This window comes from Capricornis sumatraensis, chromosome 7 (genome assembly GCF_032405125.1).
Source record: "Capricornis sumatraensis isolate serow.1 chromosome 7, serow.2, whole genome shotgun sequence".
Taxonomy (NCBI): domain Eukaryota; kingdom Metazoa; phylum Chordata; class Mammalia; order Artiodactyla; family Bovidae; genus Capricornis; species Capricornis sumatraensis.
Window position 1 is genome coordinate 84442148 of NC_091075.1, and position 17400 is coordinate 84459547.

At 37.8% G+C, this 17400-nt stretch overlaps 1 pseudogene; it reads left to right on the forward strand.

Moving 5' to 3' along the window:
• Nucleotides 1–12372: 12372 nt before the first annotated feature.
• LOC138081832 (small ribosomal subunit protein RACK1-like) lies at nt 12373–17103 on the forward strand (annotated as a pseudogene).
• The last annotated feature ends 297 nt before the right edge of the window (nt 17104–17400 follow it).

A 17400-nucleotide genomic window follows, 5' to 3' on the forward strand; every position in this document is an offset into this window, starting at 1 on the left:
AAAATTTTAATTGGCCTTCTGGCCAGAAGATGATGTAAATCACCTAAGACTTATGTATACAACTAGGTACACAGAGAGAAAGCCTGGTCTCAATAAGAGTCAGGGCTGTCGACATTGCAAAATTTTATATTATCCATTGATCTCTATGTACAAAAAAGGTATAAAAAGCCTTTATAACAATAGAGGATGGGCCAGTCACTAGACTGGTTTTCCCCATGTCTTCTTTACTCTATCTTCAGGCTGAATTCCCATCTGGAGCGGGGAGGCTCACCATGTCTACTTACCTGCCCTGACTTCTAAGATCCATGAGAGAGGGAGCCCAAGGCGGGGCACTCTCCGATATTCAAATGGGTACCAGTGGCCCAACGTAGATGGTGCAAATCTCTTGTTCTGAGGTTTTATCAGTTCTCCACGTAAACCAAGTTATTCAGCCTCTTTTCTCCACTAAATTTTCCTACTATACTATTTCTTCTTAATTTCTTTTATATTTCTAAATAAATAAATTTTCCTCTCCTACGCCATCTCCCCTTCAAATTCCCTGGATCCACCGGGGCAGGACCCCAGCATCAGTCCTAAAGGAAATCAACCCTGACTATTGGAAGCACTGGGCTAAGAATGGATGCTAAGGATGGATGGCTAAGCACTGGATGCTGAGGCTAAAGCTCCAATATTTTGACCACTGATGCTAAGAACCGACTCACTGAAGTAAAAAAAAAAAAAAAAAAAAAAAAACTATGATGTGGGAAACATTGAAGGCAGGAGGAGAAGGGGACGACAGAGGATGAGATGGTTGGATGGCATCACCACCTCAATGCACATGAGGTTGAGCACATTCCTGGACATGCGAAGGATAAGCAAGCATGGCGTGCTACAGTCCATGGGGTCACAAAGAGTTGGACATGACTGAGTGACTGAACAACAACAAATATAATAAAATACAGTTATATAAATCATAATAAGAATATTTAATCTTTATTATATTTTTGATAATTTAAGATGTCTTAGATTATAATTTTGGGCATTTATTAGCATTACATCTACATATTTTCTAGTCAAAGGAATAATATGGAATAGACATCATCATACCTGATTTTCTCTTGGATCCTACGATTTAAGGCTGCCACTCTTTGTTATTTCTGACAATATAGCAAATGATATAATTAGCCATAAAGTTATGGCTTAAAAAATTTGATCCAGTTTTTTCGACAAGTATCTCAATATTCTAGTCATTGTGAAATTTTTAGGTGTGTTTTGACTTATTTCCAAGCAATGCCCAGGCTAATCCAACATAATTTGAAAACATATTAGCTAAAATTATAACATCTAATATTCTAACTTTTTTTGTATCTTATTTAACATCTCTCCATTTTGTTATTAGCTTTTTATCCTTTATCCTTATGTCTTTAGAACTTGCAAAACATTTATCAGGGTACTGATTAAGTGATTATCTCCCATTAATGTACATTTTATATTGCCATTTTTCAGTCTGTAAAACTGATGCCATTGCATATGTAATTAGATGAAATGTGTAACAAATAAAAAATCAAAATAATATTTCTGTTTTTATAAATCTACATGCTTTATACTGATTTCATAATCATATAAAACAGCAGTTAAATCTCATCAAATTCATGCCATCATCTGTTTTTGTAAGTAAAATTTTGTTGGAACATTGTTTTACAAAGGCCTCATGCAACACTTCGTGTGAAAGAATCTATAGATATTAAGCCTTGGAATACATAGCTTTCTGCTCAGGGTGATTTCAGGCATGCCACATCTGGCAATTCCTAATGCAACTTGATCTTTCAACTATATTTTTTTGAATATTTCTTAGTGCTTGGTAAAGAAAGATTAGAACATATTCTACATTAGGTTTATCCTAATTTGATTCCAGTGAGGAATGGAAAATCCCCACTTTTAACTATTATTCATGTATATGAAATTATATTTACATATACTTATGCACACATATCGGAGAAGGCAATGTCATCCCACTCCAGTACTCTTGCCTGGAAAATCCCATGGAAAGAGGAGCCTGGTAGGCTGCGGTCCATGGGGTTGCGAAGAGTTGGACACTGCTGAGAGACTTCCCTTTCACTTCTCATTTTCATGCACTGGAGAAGGAAATGGCGACCCACTCCAGTGTTCTTGCCTGGAGAATCCCAGGGACGGGGGAGCCTGGTGAGCTGCCGTCTATGGGGTCACAGAGTCGGACACGACTGAAGTGACTTAGCAACTTAGCAACAACATACACACACACACACACACACACACACACACATATATATATATATATATTCATGTTTATACACACATATATATATGCATATCTGTATACATTCTATACTTGCATTGGGACTTTTCATATAGAAATTATCTACATATGCACATATATACATATATAATGGGCTTCCCCGGTGGCTCAGAGGGTAAAGCAACTGCCCACAATGCAGGAGACCCGGGTTCAATCCTTAGGTCGGGAGGTTCCCCTGGAGAAGGAAATGGCAACCCACTCCAGTATTCTTGCCTGGAGAATCCTATGGATGGAAGAGCCTGGTGGGCTACAGTCCGTGGGATCGCAAAGAGTCAGACAGGACTGAGCGAGCTCACTTCAATGTATATATATACACAGTTTCTAAATGGACATCTACTCATATCTACATACTTCTAGTGCAATATGCTTCAGGACATAGACAGACAGAAACTATATATTTATATATGTATGTAAATATGTCAGCATGCCCCTAAGCACCTGGTACTGGAAGTGTGTGGGTCATGGAAGAGAAATAAGAGTTTAAAATTTATAAAGCTTGGTGGTGGTTTAGTTGCTAAGTCATGTCTGACTATGTGAGCCCATGAACTTTAGCTGTCAGGCTCCTCTGTCCACGAGATTATCCAGGCAAGAATACTGGAGTGGGTTGCCATTTTCTTCTCCAGGGGATCTTCCCAATTTAGGGATCAAATCCGGGTCTCCTATGCTGCAGGCAGATCATTTACCAAGTGAGCTACAAGGGAAGAGTTTGAAGCTAGTCTATGGAAACTTCTGCAATATTCAGATATTCAAAGTTATAAGTGAAACAATTTTGTTCTTGTAGTTAGTTAAATAGTCTAGTTAAAATGGATTTTTTTCTGGTTAGGAATATAATTGATTATGCAGCATATATCAATATAATTATAAATGTTTTATACACCATTTCATGCTGTGTATGTGCATGTTAAGTGGCTTCAATTGTGTCCGACTCTTTGAGACCCTATGGACTGTAGCTCGCTGGCCTTTTCTGTCCGTGGGATTTTCCAGGCAAGAATACTGGAGTGAGTTGCCCTGCCCTCCTGCAGGGGATCTTCCTGACCCAGTGATTGAAACTGCATCTCATGTCTCCTGCGTTTGCAAGCAGGTTCTTTACTACTAGCATCACCTGGGAAGCCCTCTTCTTGGGAAGCGCCACATCAGTTTACCAGTAGTAAATAATTCATTTTGATAATAGTGAATAATAATACTACAGGAAAGATTGGTTTATCTTTCCCTTTTTACTTTACAGAACTTTCAATTTACAATTTAAATTATACTTTTTATAATTACAATTTATAAAGTTACTGTCAAATAAAGAGGCTATCGAGTAACACAGATTCAAAGTATAGGGGGTACTGACTTAGAGACACAAATAATGGTTATGGAGTGTTAGGGGAAGGGATAGATTGGGAGTTAGGGATTGAAATGTACACACTGCTACATTTGAAATAGATAAGTCTCAAGTACCTACTGTTTAACACAGGGAACTCTGATCAATAATTTGTGATAATGTAAATGGGAAAAATTTTTGAAAAAGAGTGGAAACATATATATATATGCATCTGAATCACATTGCTGTGTACATCTGAAACTAACTCAACATTGTTAATCAACTATTCTCTGATATAAAATAAAAATTAAAAAATAAAATAAAAACAAAAAATTAAAAAACAAATAAACAAACAAACAGTGCCCTAAAAAAATGGATAGGGGCACAGTGTTACAAAAGATGTGTCAGGAACTTAATATAAGTACTATGTTGTTATTCTGGATTTTGAGTTGTTAATCAACAACTCAAACCTCAAACTATTGTCATACCTTCGGAGAACAAAGATGCCACCTCTATGAGATTGGCAGAATAGACAAATACTTGCATGGGGAGAAAAGTTATTAATCCATGCATCTTGTAAAATAGTATTTCTCTTACTTGGATACTCTTGTTTCCAAAATTGAACAATTTTGCATTCACTCTTTAGTTTTGCATTCACTTTAGTTTTCTTCAAACAGCAAATTTGACTGGACTAAATGAAAAATTATCATTTAAAGCTAGATGTGAATCATCAGATGATTCATTTTATTCATTCATTTATTTAAATTTATTTCTTTTTTTTTAATTTTAAAATCTTTAATTCTTACATGTGTTCCCAAACATGAACCCCCCTCCCACCTCCCTCCCCATAACATCTCTCTGGGTCATCCTCATGCACCAGCCCCAAGCATGCTGTATCCTGCGTCAGACATTGACTGGCGATTCGATTCTTACATGATAGTATACATGTTAGAATGCCATTCTCCCAAAGCATCCCACCCTCTCCCTCTCACTCTGAGTCCAAAAGTCTGTTATACACATCTGTGTCTTTTTTGCTGTCTTGCATACAGGGTCATCATTGCCATCTTTCTAAATTCCATATATATGTGTTAGTATACTGTATTGGTGTTTTTCTTTCTGGCTTACTTCACTCTGTATAATCGGCTCCAGTTTCATCCATCTCATCAGAACTGATTCAAATGAATTCTTTTTAACGGCTGAGTAATACTCCATTGTGTATATGTACCACTGCTTTCTTATCCATTCATCTGCTGATGGACATCTAGGTTGTTTCCATGTCCTGGCTGTTATAAACAGTGCTGCGATGAACATTGGGGTACATGTGTCTCTTTCAATTCTGGTTTCCTCGGTGTGTATGCCCAGCAGTGGGATTGCTGGGTCATAAGGTAGTTCTATTTGCAATTTTTTAAGGAATCTCCACACTGTTCTCCAGAGTGGCTGTACTAGTTTGCATTCCCACCAACAGTGTAGGAGGGTTCCCTTTTCTCCAAACCCTCTCCAGCATTTATTGCTTGCAGATTTTTGGATCACAGCCATTCTGACTGGTGTGAAGTGGTACCTCATTGTGGTTTTGATTTGCATTTCTATAATAATGAGTGATGTTGAGCATCTTTTCATATGTTTGTTAGCCATCCATATGTCTTCTTTGGAGAAATGTCTATTTAGTTCTTTGGCCCATTTTTTGATTGGGTCATTTATTTTTCTGGAATTGAGCTGCATAAGTTGCTTGTATATTTTTGAGATTAGTTGTTTGTCAGTTGCTTCATTTGCTATTATTTTCTCCCATTCAGAAGGCTGTCTTTTCACCTTGCTTATAGTTTCCTTTGTTGTGCAGAAGCTTTTAATTTTAATTAGGTCCCATTTGTTTATTTTTGCTTTTATTTCCAGAATTCTGGGAGGTGGATCATAGAGGATCCTGCTGTGATTTATGTCGGAGAGTGTTTTGCCTATATTCTCCTCTAGGAGTTTTATAGTTTCTGGTCTTACATTTAGATCTTTAATCCATTTTGAGTTTATTTTTGTGTGCCGTGTTAGAAAGTGATCTATTTTCATTCTTTTACAAGTGGTTAACCAGTTTTCCCAGCACCACTTGTTAAAGAGATTGTCTTTACTCCATTGTATATTCTTGCCTCCTTTGTCAAAGATAAGGTGTCCATATATGTGTGGATTTATCTCTGGGCTTTCTATTTTGTTCCATTGATCTACATCTGTCTTTGTGCCAGTACCATACTGTTTTGATGACTGTGGCTTTGCAGTAGAGCCTGAAGTCAGGCAAGTTGATTCCTCCAGTTCCATTCTTCTTTCTCAAGATTGCTTTGGCAATTCGAGGTTTTTTGTATTTCCATACAAATCTTGAAATTATTTGTTCTAGCTCTGTGAAAAATACCGCTGGTAGCTTGATAGGGATTGCATTGAATCTGTAGATTGCTTTGGGTAGTATACTCATTTTCACTATATTGAGTCTTCTGATCCATGAACATGGTATATTTCTCCATCTATTAGTGTCCTCTTTGATTTCTTTCATCAGTGTTTTATAGTTTTCTATATATAGGTCTTTAGTTTCTTTAGGTAGATATATTCCTAAGTATTTTATTCTTTTTGTTGCAATGGTGAATGGAATTGTTTCCTTAATTTCTTTTTCTACTTTCTCATTATTAGTGTATAGGAATGCAAGGGATTTCTGCGTGTTGATTTTATATCCTGCAACTTTACTATATTCATTGATTAGCTCTAGTAATTTTCTGGTGGAGTCTTTAGGGTTTTCTATGTAGAGGATCATGTCATCTGCAAACAGTGAAAGTTTTACTTCTTCTTTTCCAATTTGGATTCCTTTTATTTCTTTTTCTGCTCTGATTGCTGTGGCCAAAACTTCCAGAACTATGTTGAATAGTAGTGGTGAAAGTGGGCACCCTTGTCTTGTTCCTGACTTTAGGGGAAATGCTTTCAATTTTTCACCATTGAGGATAATGTTTGCTGTGGGTTTGTCATATATAGCTTTTATTATGTTGAGATATGTTCCTTCTATTCCTGCTTTCTGGAGAGTTTTTATCATAAACGGATGTTGAATTTTGTCAAAGGCCTTCTCTGCATCTATTGAGATAATCATATGGTTTTTATTTTTCAATTTGTTAATGTGGTGAATTACATTGATTGATTTGCAGATATTGAAGAATCCTTGCATCCCTGGGATAAAGCCCACTTGGTCATGGTGTATGATCTTTTAAATGTGTTGTTGGATTCTGATTGCTAGAATTTTGTTGAGGATTTTTGCATCTATGTTCATCAGTGATATTGGCCTGTAGTTTTCTTTTTTTGTGACATCTTTGTCAGGTTTTGGTATTAGGGTGATGGTGGCCTCATAGTATGAGTTTGGAAGTTTACCTTCCTCTGCAATTTTCTGGAAGGGTTTGAGTAAGATAGGTGTTAGCTCTTCTCGAAATTTTTGATAGAATTCAGCTGTGAAACCGTCTGGACCTGGGCTTTTGTTTGCTGGAAGATTTCTCATTACAGTTTCAATTTCCGTGCTTGTGATGGGTCTGTTAAGATTTTCTATTTGTTCCTGGTTCAGTTTTGGAAAATTGTACTTTTCTAAGAATTTGTCCATTTCTTCCAAGTTGTCCATTTTATTGGCATACAACTGCTGATAGTAGTCTCTTATGATCCTTTGTATAGAAAAGGAAGAATTGGAGAACCCCAGAGTTAGTAGAAGGAAAGAAATCTTAAAAATTAGGGCAGAAATAAATGCAAAAGAAACAAAAAAGAGACCATAGCAAAAATCAACAAAGCCAAAAGCTGGTTCTTTCAAAGGATAAATAAAATTGACAAACCATTAGCCAGACTCATCAAGAAACAAAGAGAGAAAAATCAAATCAATAAAATTAGAAATGAAAATGGAGAGATCACAACAGACAACACTTAAATTTATTTCTTATGGCAGATAAAAGAATAGGGCAACTTGAGATCAATAAGGGAGAAAGGAATTGTTAGGAAATAGCAAAGGAAGAAAGAACAGGTAGAGAAGTGTCAACAAAGATAAATTTACTAGCAATCATTGTGCCTAACTTCATCCTTCAGCTTAGAATTCTGGAACCTCCATGGTAATAACTTTAAATGTAAGTGGATTAAATGCTCTATCCACAATACTTTAAGTTAGTAGCCTGGTGAATAGAAAATATTTACCTATTTTGTGCAAAATATTAATATGCCTTGTGTATTCCTAGAGTCATTTCTAGGGAAGTCAAATCATGGGCAGTAGTTAAAATTCTGTGAATCTGATCAGTTATCACTTTTACAGATGAAGAATTTGAGGCAAATCATATATCTTACCTAGGTTCTCATAACAAGCTGGGGACATAACAAGGAGAAGAGCTGAAATCTTTCTGTTCTGGTGCCTGGGTTGCAATTCTTGACCTGGGCAGGGGTCCTCCACCAGTACATTTTCCTCAGGCTTAACCCCAGTTGCATCACCTTTTCCTATTTTTCTCCCTTTTACTAAACTGGCACAAATCTTCCCTTAAAAATTTCTTACACCAATTATTCCTTAGTTGATAATAGTACCAAAAATCTTAGGTTATTTGCTTTAGACTTGTTTTTAACTTTACAAATGTACAAACTGGAATGCAGATGAAAAGTTGATGAGGGTTATTGCTTTGGATGTAAACTTTTTTGGGTGAAAACTGCAAAGTATCTAAGCTCTTGGGAGACATAATAAAAAGAGACTAAATTATACTCTAGTATTTTTCCAGACCTTCCAAATTTCCTCAGGAGAACATTTTTTCCTTTTTAAAAACTAACATTTTTACTTTACACTTCTCAATTATTAAAGAACTAATTTTTCTTATTAGGTGAAACCAAAAGATAGGTAATATTAAAATGAACTTTGCAATTTGTGGTAAAAAATAACTGAATATACATATTAATATTTCTTTATAGCATATTATCAGGATGTCAAATATATCAATGTAGTGTAGAAACAGAATACTAATCAAGTTATTTTAAGTTGAATCAGAATATAATGTAGAAAAAAAATAACCCATGAAACTAATTATTTGCAATACATTCCAAAGTAAAAGTATGTAAAATATTCTTATGTTTCAAAATATGGGAAGACTATATGCTTACTCCTTGGAAGGAAAGTCATGGCCAACTTAGACAGCATATTAAAAAATAGAGAGGTTACTTTGTCAACAAAGGTCCATCTAGCCAAGACTATGGTTTTTCCAGTAGTCATGTATGGATGTGAGAATTGGACTATAAAGAAAGCTGAGTTCAGAAGAATTGATGCTTTAGAACTGTGGTGTTGGAGAAGACTCTTGAGTCTCTTGGACTGCAAGGAGATCCAACCAGCCCATCCTAAAGGAGACCAGTCCTGGGTGTTCATTGGAAGGACTGATGTTGAAGCTGAAACTCCAGTACTTTGGCCACTTGATGTGAAGAGCTGACTCATGAAAAGACCCTGATGGTGGGAAAGATTGAAGGAAGGAGGAGAAGGGGACAACAGAGGATAAGATGTTTGGATGGCATCATCGACTCAATGGACATGAGTTTGGGTAAACTCCGGGAGTTTGTGATGGACAGGGGGGCCTGGCGTGCTGCAATTCATGGGGTTGCAAAGAGTCGGACACGACTGAATGACTGAACTGACCTGAACTGAATTGATATGCTTATCCAAAACAACTGTGTCTCACTGAAAAGTATTTCTCAAGTACCCATGATGCGTACTTTTTCCCTGTTTCAGAAATAATGATACATTCTTTTGACTCTTTGTGATGAAAATTCTGCACTCATTGGTAATGAATTAGTTTTGGAGACCATGAAAAGTGTAGAGTCATGTCCAATGAATATTTTCTTGCTAAATAGCCTATTACCATTAGTTCTGAAACACTGGATATTTATTTACAGGATTATGCAAGTAATTTATTAAAGAACCCACCCCCATACCAAACTATAGTACATTAAGCAAAAACATTATTATTAAATGGGGCTGTAGGTTTGAAAAGTTGCTACCTTAAAGCAAGAATTTAATGTCAGTTTTGCTGAGAAACAGAACAAAAAAAACTGGTTTTGTTATAGGCAATTTGACATAATAATGCACATGAGTATCATAGGTTTTATTGGGCCCATGATAAATTTTGTTCATAACTGTTCACCTCTCAGTTTTACGTTCATGCTATATTTCTTTCTGAAAACAGAAACACATTTAATTTTCATTTCAGTATTTATTAGTGTAAAACATAAAGAAAAATTCCCATATATCCTTACACCTTTGTAATATACCCACTAAAGTTTAAGTGCCTCAAAATAGGGGAAAATCTAAACAAGACCAAAATCAAATAAATCAATCAAAGATTCTACACGTGCTGTTTTTCAAACAGACTTTTGCCTTAGTTACTATTATCAGTAAAAAATTTATAAACTTTATATACATCTGTATGAAAATTATATATATATGTATATCTATACAAATTTTTTATATGACTTCATTTAATGGGGGAAATAAAAAGACTATTAATAGCAGTGGAAGCCAGTGAAATATACAAAATATACCAGGAATTTAGGTAATTTTACTCTGAAGTAACAAATGACTTATTGTAGTCTCTTCTGTTGTTCCTTCAGATATTAATACATTTGCAGGCCTCTCAGAGAGTCTGCAGTTACTTTTGGCTATAGATGTCTATCATTTCTGATTTATTACAATTTCTTTCCAACTGGAAGTTGTTCTTCATTACAGTGAATAGTTAAATATTTTAAACAAAACAAAATAATTCCCAAATTAAATCGATAAAGTGAAAATGAATAATGATAATGTCATTATGCATATTTCAAATAATTGTGAAAATTCCAAAAATCTAATATTAGGCTGAGATTTTTCTGTTTTCTGTCCTCTAAGAAAACTCTCTGATACCTTGCCATGGGAATCTGTGTGCATGTACACATATGTGTTTGTTTATATGTATACGAGTATGTATTTTAGTTCCTCTTTAAAAAATAGGCATTACTTAGTGGTGGTGGTGTTTAGTCATTAAGTTGTGCCCAACTCTTTTGTGACCCTATGCACTGTACCCCAGGACCCAGAGACCCCACAGATTGAGACAGAACTGTGTTTGAGTGTCTCCTGTGGAGGTATGGGTCAGCCGTGGACTACTGCAGGGGCAGAGGCTGTGGGTGCAGCAGACTTGGGTGTGGTATAAGCCTTCTTGGAGGAGGTCACCATTAACACCACCATAGAGCTGCCTGAACTTACACAGTACTGGGAAAACAGATGTGATGGGCACAAACAGGACCCAGGAGAAAGGAGCAGTGTCCCCACAAGAGACTGACCCAGACTTGCCTATAAGTGTCCAGGAGTTTCCAGTGGAGGTGTGGGTCGGCAGTGGCCTGCTGCAGGGTTGAGGGCACTGAGTGTAGTAGTACATGCATGGGAACTTTGAGGGAGGTCACCATTATCTTCATTACCTCCACCATAATTTGGCCCCAGGAAATGGTCAAATAGGAGATGGCAAGAGTGAATATCAGCACTTTAGGAATCAGTGAACTAAAATGGACTGGAATGGGGGAATTTAACTCAGATGATCACTATATCTACTCCTGTGGGAAATAATCACTTAGAAGAAATGGAGTAGCCATCATAGTGAACAAAAGAGTCCAAAAGGAGTGCTTGGATGCAATCTCAAAAAGGACAGAATGATCTCTGCTCATTTCCAAGGCAAACCATTCAATATCACAGTGATCCAAGACTATGCCCCAACCAGTAATGCTGAAGAAGCAGAAGTTGAATGATTCTATGAAGACTTACAAGAGTTTCTAGAACTAACACCCAAAAAAGATGTCATTTTCATTATAGTGGGCTGGAATAAAAAAGTAGGAAGTTAATAAACACCTGGAGTAACAGGCAAATTTGGCCTTGGAGTACAGAGTGAAGCAAGGCAAAGGCTAATAGAGTTTTTCCAAGAAAACACACTGGTCATAGCAAACATCTTCTTCCAAAAATACAAGAGAAGACTCTGCACATGGACATCACCACATGGTCAATACTGAAATCAGATGGATCATATTCTTTGCAGCCAAAGATGCAGAAGATCTATACAATCTCAAAAACAAGACTGGGAGCTGACGGTGGCTCAGACAGTGAATTCCTTATTGCCAAATTCAGACATAAATTGAAGAAACTAGTTGGGAGGGGGGTTCATGTTTGGGAACACATGTAAGAATTAAAGATTTTAATAAATAAATAAACAAATAAACAAACAAACAAAAAAAATAAAGTCTAATGCCAAAAAAAAAAAAAAAAAAGAAACTAGGGAACACCACTAGACCATTCATGTATGACCTAAATCAAATCCCTTATAATTATAGGGTGAAAATGACAAGTAGATTGAAGGGATTAGATCTGATAGAGAGGCAAATGAACTATGGACGAAGGTTCCTGACATTGTACAGGAGACAGGAATCAAGAATATCTCCATGAAAAAGATATTAAAAAAAAAAAAGGCAAAATGGTAGTCTGAGGAGGCCTTACAAATAGCTTAGAAAATAAGAGAAGTAAAGGGCAAAGGAAAAAAGGAGATATACCCATTTGAATGCAGAGTTCCAAAGAATGGTGAGGAGAGATAACAAAAGGTTCCTCAGAGATTAGTGCAAAGAAACAGAGGAAAACAGTAGAATGGAAAAGTCTAGAGATCTCTTCAAGAAAATTAGAGATACCAAGGGAACATTTCATGCAAAGATGGACTCAATAAAGGACAGAAATGATATGGACCTAATAGAAACAGGAGATATTAAGAAGAGGTGGCAAGAATACACAGAAGAACTGCTCAAGAAAGATCTCGATGATACAGATAATCACGATGATGTGATCACTCACCTAGAGCCAGACATCCTAGAACTCAAAGTCAAGTGGGTCTTAGGAAGCATCACTATGATCAAAGATAGTAGAGGTGATGGAATGCCAGTGGAGCTATTTCAAATCCTGAAAGATGATGCTATGAAAGTGTACACTCAATATGCCAGCAAATTTGGAAAACTCAGCAGTGTCCACAGGACTGGAAAAGGTCAGTTTTCTTTCCAATCCCAAAGAAAGGCAATGCCAAAGAATGCTTTAACTACCAAACAATTGCACTCATCTCACACTCTAGGAAACTGATGCTCAAAATTCTCCAAGCCAGGCTTCAACAGCATATGCACCATGAAGTTCCAGATATTCAAGCTGAATTTAGAAAAGCCAAAGGAACCAGAGATCAAATTGCCAACATTCACTGGATCATCGAAAAAGTAAGAGAGTTCCTGAAAAACATCTACTGCTGCTTTATTGACTACTCCAAAGCCTTTGACTGTGTGGATCACAACAATGTCTGGAAACTTCTGAAGGAAATGGGAATACCGGACCACCTGACCTGCCTCCTGAGAAATCTGTATTCAGGTCAGGAAGCAATAGTTAGAACTGGACATGGAACAACAGACTGGTTCCAAATAGGAAAAGGAGTGTATCAAGGCTGTATACTGTCACCCTGCTCATTTAACTTATATGCAGAGTACATCATGAGAAATGCTGGGCTGGAAGAAGCACAAGCTGGAATCAAGACTGCCAGAAAACATATTAATAACCTCAGATATGCAGATGACACCACCCTTAAGGCAGAAAGTGAAGAAGAACTAAAGAGCCTCTTGATGAAAGTGAAAGAGGAGAGTGAAAAAGTTGGCTTAAAACTTAACATTCAGAAAACTAAGATCATGGCGTCTGGTCCCATCACTTCATGGCAAATAGATGGGCAAACAGTGGAAACAGTGTCAGACTTTGTTTTTGGGGGGGCTCCAAAATCACTGCAGATGGTGATTGCAGCCATGAAATTAAAAGATGCTTACTCTTTGGAAGAAAAGAGCAACCTAGCATATTAAAAAGCAGACAGTACTCTACCATCTAGTCATCTTAAGGGTCATCTAAGACAATGGCACCCCACTCCAGTACTCTTGCCTGGAAAATCCCACGGACGGAGGAGCCTGGTGGGCTATAGTCCATGGGGTCGCGACTGAGCGATTTCACTTTCACTTTGCACTTTCATGCATTGGAGAAGGAAATGGCAGCCCACTCCAGTGTTCTTGCCTGGAGAATCCCAGGGACGAGGGAGCCTGGTGGGCTGCCGTCTATGGGGTTGCACAGAGTCGGACACGACTGAAACAAGTTAGCAGCAGCAGCAACAGTCAAAGCTATGGTTTTTCCAGCAGTCAAGTATGGATGTGAGAGTTGGATTCTCAAGAACGCTGAGCACTAAAGAATTCATTCTTTTGAACTGTGCTGTTGGAGAAGACTCTTAGGAGTCCCTTGGACAGCAAGAAGATCCAACCAGTCCATCCTAAAGGAAATCATTCCTGAATATTCATTGGAAAGACTTATGCTGAAGCTAAAACTCCAGTACTTTGGCCACCTAATGTGAAGAACTGACTGATTTGAAAAGACCTTGATGCTGGGAAAGACTGAAGGCAGAAGGAGAAGGGTACTACAAATGATGAGATGGTTTAATGCCATCACTGACTCAATGGACATGAGTTTAAGTGAACTCCAGGGGTTGTTGACCAACTGGGAGGCCTGGAGTACTGTAGTCATGGGGGCACAAAGAGTCAGACATGATTAAGTGACTGAAATGAACTGAACTGAACTGGACTATAGCCTTCCAGATTTCTCTGCCCATGAGTTTTCCCAGGAAAGAATGCTGGAATGGGTTGCCATTTCCTTCTTCAAGGGATCTTCCTCCCCCAGGGATGAAACCTTTATCTCCTGAATCAGCAGGCAGATTCTTTACCACTGAGCCACTTGGGAAGCCTCAATCATTATTTAGGCATTAGCTATTTGTCCTTGACACTCATGATCCATAAATTTCATGGTAAATGAGAGGTGCATGACTTTAATTCAGTTAAATCTCATAGGTCATGATATAGCCAAGAAATTTTGCAGTTAAAAGTAGCTACTCCCCCAGCATCAATGCAAAAAAGAAAGGAATTCTATGCTTTAATGCAACTGGAGGATTGGAAGGTGAAGTAATGAATCTTTTTCAGAAAGATGTATTTTTTTAAATGTTCTTCCTGCAGCTTTGAACCTTATTCATGCACTAGAAACATAATGATCATTATTCAATATGACTAGATGACTAGATTTAAGCATGCAAAAAGCCTATTTAGATCTCTCATAATTCTCCATAAGCCACATGACTAAATAGCATTTAAAAAAGTGAGAAAACAATATCTCAGTCTTGTGAGCCTCACTAAAGAAATGTATAATAAATTTTCTCACAGTGTTTTCTTGGGTTGCTAATGCATACTGGTTTTATTAATTTACCAACAGACTTTGCCTAGTTGTTCCCACCTTAAAGAAGATTATAATAGTAGAAACAGAATAAGTGCAGGAAGAGTCACGATAAGAAAGTGCCAAGTACATGTACTTTTTGGTTTTGTTTGCTTTTTAACATGGTCAACAATTTCAGAATGTCAGTCACACTTGAGAAGTGTTACAAGTTCTCTGTACCTGAGAAATATCACCTTCATAAACAATCCAACTGCACTTTATTAGCATCTCCTTCTACTGCTCCTTTCTTTCTTTGTTTAAAGTTTTTGCTTTAAATATTGTTGTTGTTGTTGTTGTGTGTGTGTGTGTGTGTGTTTATGTTTAAGAGAGTGATAATGTTGTACTTTACCTTTTTTCCTTAACTAAGCATCCATTCTAATGATGTAACTTCAGGATGATATATAGTATTTTGTCTCTGGTAACCTTCTTTCTATGTCTAGTATTCCATCATTTTCTTGAGGAGGTCATATCCAATTCATTTAGGGCCCAGATAGAACAAAAAGTCAAAGAAAGTTGACACACTCCATTGTTGTCATATTGAGCTAGAAGAAGGATCTTCTACTGTCCTCAGAGATCCTGAATCTGTGGCTTTTAGATCAAGACTGGAATCCACACTATGAGCTTTCTAGCTTTCAGGCCTTCAAATTTTACCTTTGGCTCTTCTGAGATCCCCAGCTTGCAGATGGAACATGGTGGGACTTTTCATCCTCCACAATAGGTGAGCCAGTACCTTACAATATCTCCTCATATGTATATTAATATATTCCATTGGTTCTATTTTTCTGGAGAACCTTGACTAATACATGACATAAAAATGAGTGGTTTGGCCATGCCATGGTGGGAGCAGGTATGCGTGTGTCTCTGAGCTATCCAGCTTCATTCTTGTCTCTGTCACAACATCCATACCCTCCATTGCCAGGACTGAACAGATGATGTGCATGGCACCCTCAAGGGCTACAATGATTGGATGACCCAGATTCCTTATTACTCCCCAGTTTCCAGACATGATACTCTCTGCCTCTGGGGACAACATCATTGTTATGTGGAAGCTGACCAGAGATGAGATGAATTATGTTTTCCTACAGTATGCTTTTTGGGGTCACTCTCATTTTCTTAGTGGTAATCTTCTCAGATGGCCAGTTTGCCCTCTCAGGCTCTGGGGATGAAACTCTTTACCTCTGGGATCTCACAATGGGCACCAACATGCACCACACCAAGGATGTGCTGAGTGTGGCCTTTTCTGACAAATGGCAAATTGCCTCTGGCTCCTGATACAAAACCATCAAACTATGGAGTACTTTCAGTTCAGTTCAGTTGCTCAGTTGTGTCCGACTCTTTGTGACCCAATGAATCACAGCAGGCCAGGCCTCCCTGTCTATCACCAACTCCCACATTTCACTCAGACTCACGTCCATCGAGTCAGTGATGCCATCCAGTCATCTCATCCTCTGTCATCCCCTTTTCCTCCTTCCCCCAATCCCTGCCAGCTTCAGAGTCTTTTGCAACTCTTTGTATGAGGTGGCCAAAGTACTGGAGTTTCAGCTTCAGCATCATTCCTTCCAAAGAAATCCCAGGGCTGATGTCCTTCAGAATGGATTGGTTGGACATCAAATATACTTTCCAGAATGAGAGTCGATCAGAGTGAGTGTCTTGTGTCAGTTTCTTGCCCAACAACAGCAATCCCATCATTCTTTCCTGGGGCTGGGACAAACTGGTCAAGGTATGGAACTTTGCAAACTGTAACCTGAAGCCCAACCACATTGCCCACACAGGCTACCTGAACATTGTGACCATCTCTCCAGATGGATCCTTCTGCACTTCTGGAGGCAAGGATGGACAGGCCATGTTGTGAGATCTGAATGAAGGCAAGCACCTTTATACACTAGATGGTGAGGACATCATCAGTGCCCTGTGCTTCAGTACCAACCACTACTGGATTTGTGCTGCCACGGGCCCTAGCATTAAGATCTGGGACTTGGAGGCAAAATCACGGTAGATGAACTGAAGCAAGACATTATTGGTACCAGCAGCAAAAGAGAGCCTTCCCAATGTATCTCTCTGGCTTGGTCTGCTGATGGCCAGCTACTGTTTGTTGGCTACATGTACAGCCAGGTTTGCATGTGGCAGGTAACCATTGGCACCTGCTAGAAACAAACATGGAAGAGTTTAAAAATTTTTTAAAAGGAAAAGAAGAAAATTTGCTTTCTGGAAAAAGAAATGAATGGTTAGGAGAGGAAATTATATATTTTGGGTTGGAGGGGATTTTATGACTATTTTTGTTTTCATTCTATTTTTTTTTTTCATAGTTTAGTTTATATCTGTTGAGGGTAGTGTCTACTGATGAATGTAATTATGGAGGAAAGTGTTATTTATCCCTCTTTAACTCCATGCTGAAAATGTGGAGCTCAAAATGGGACTACTCTTAGAATGTAATATGAGTTCTTA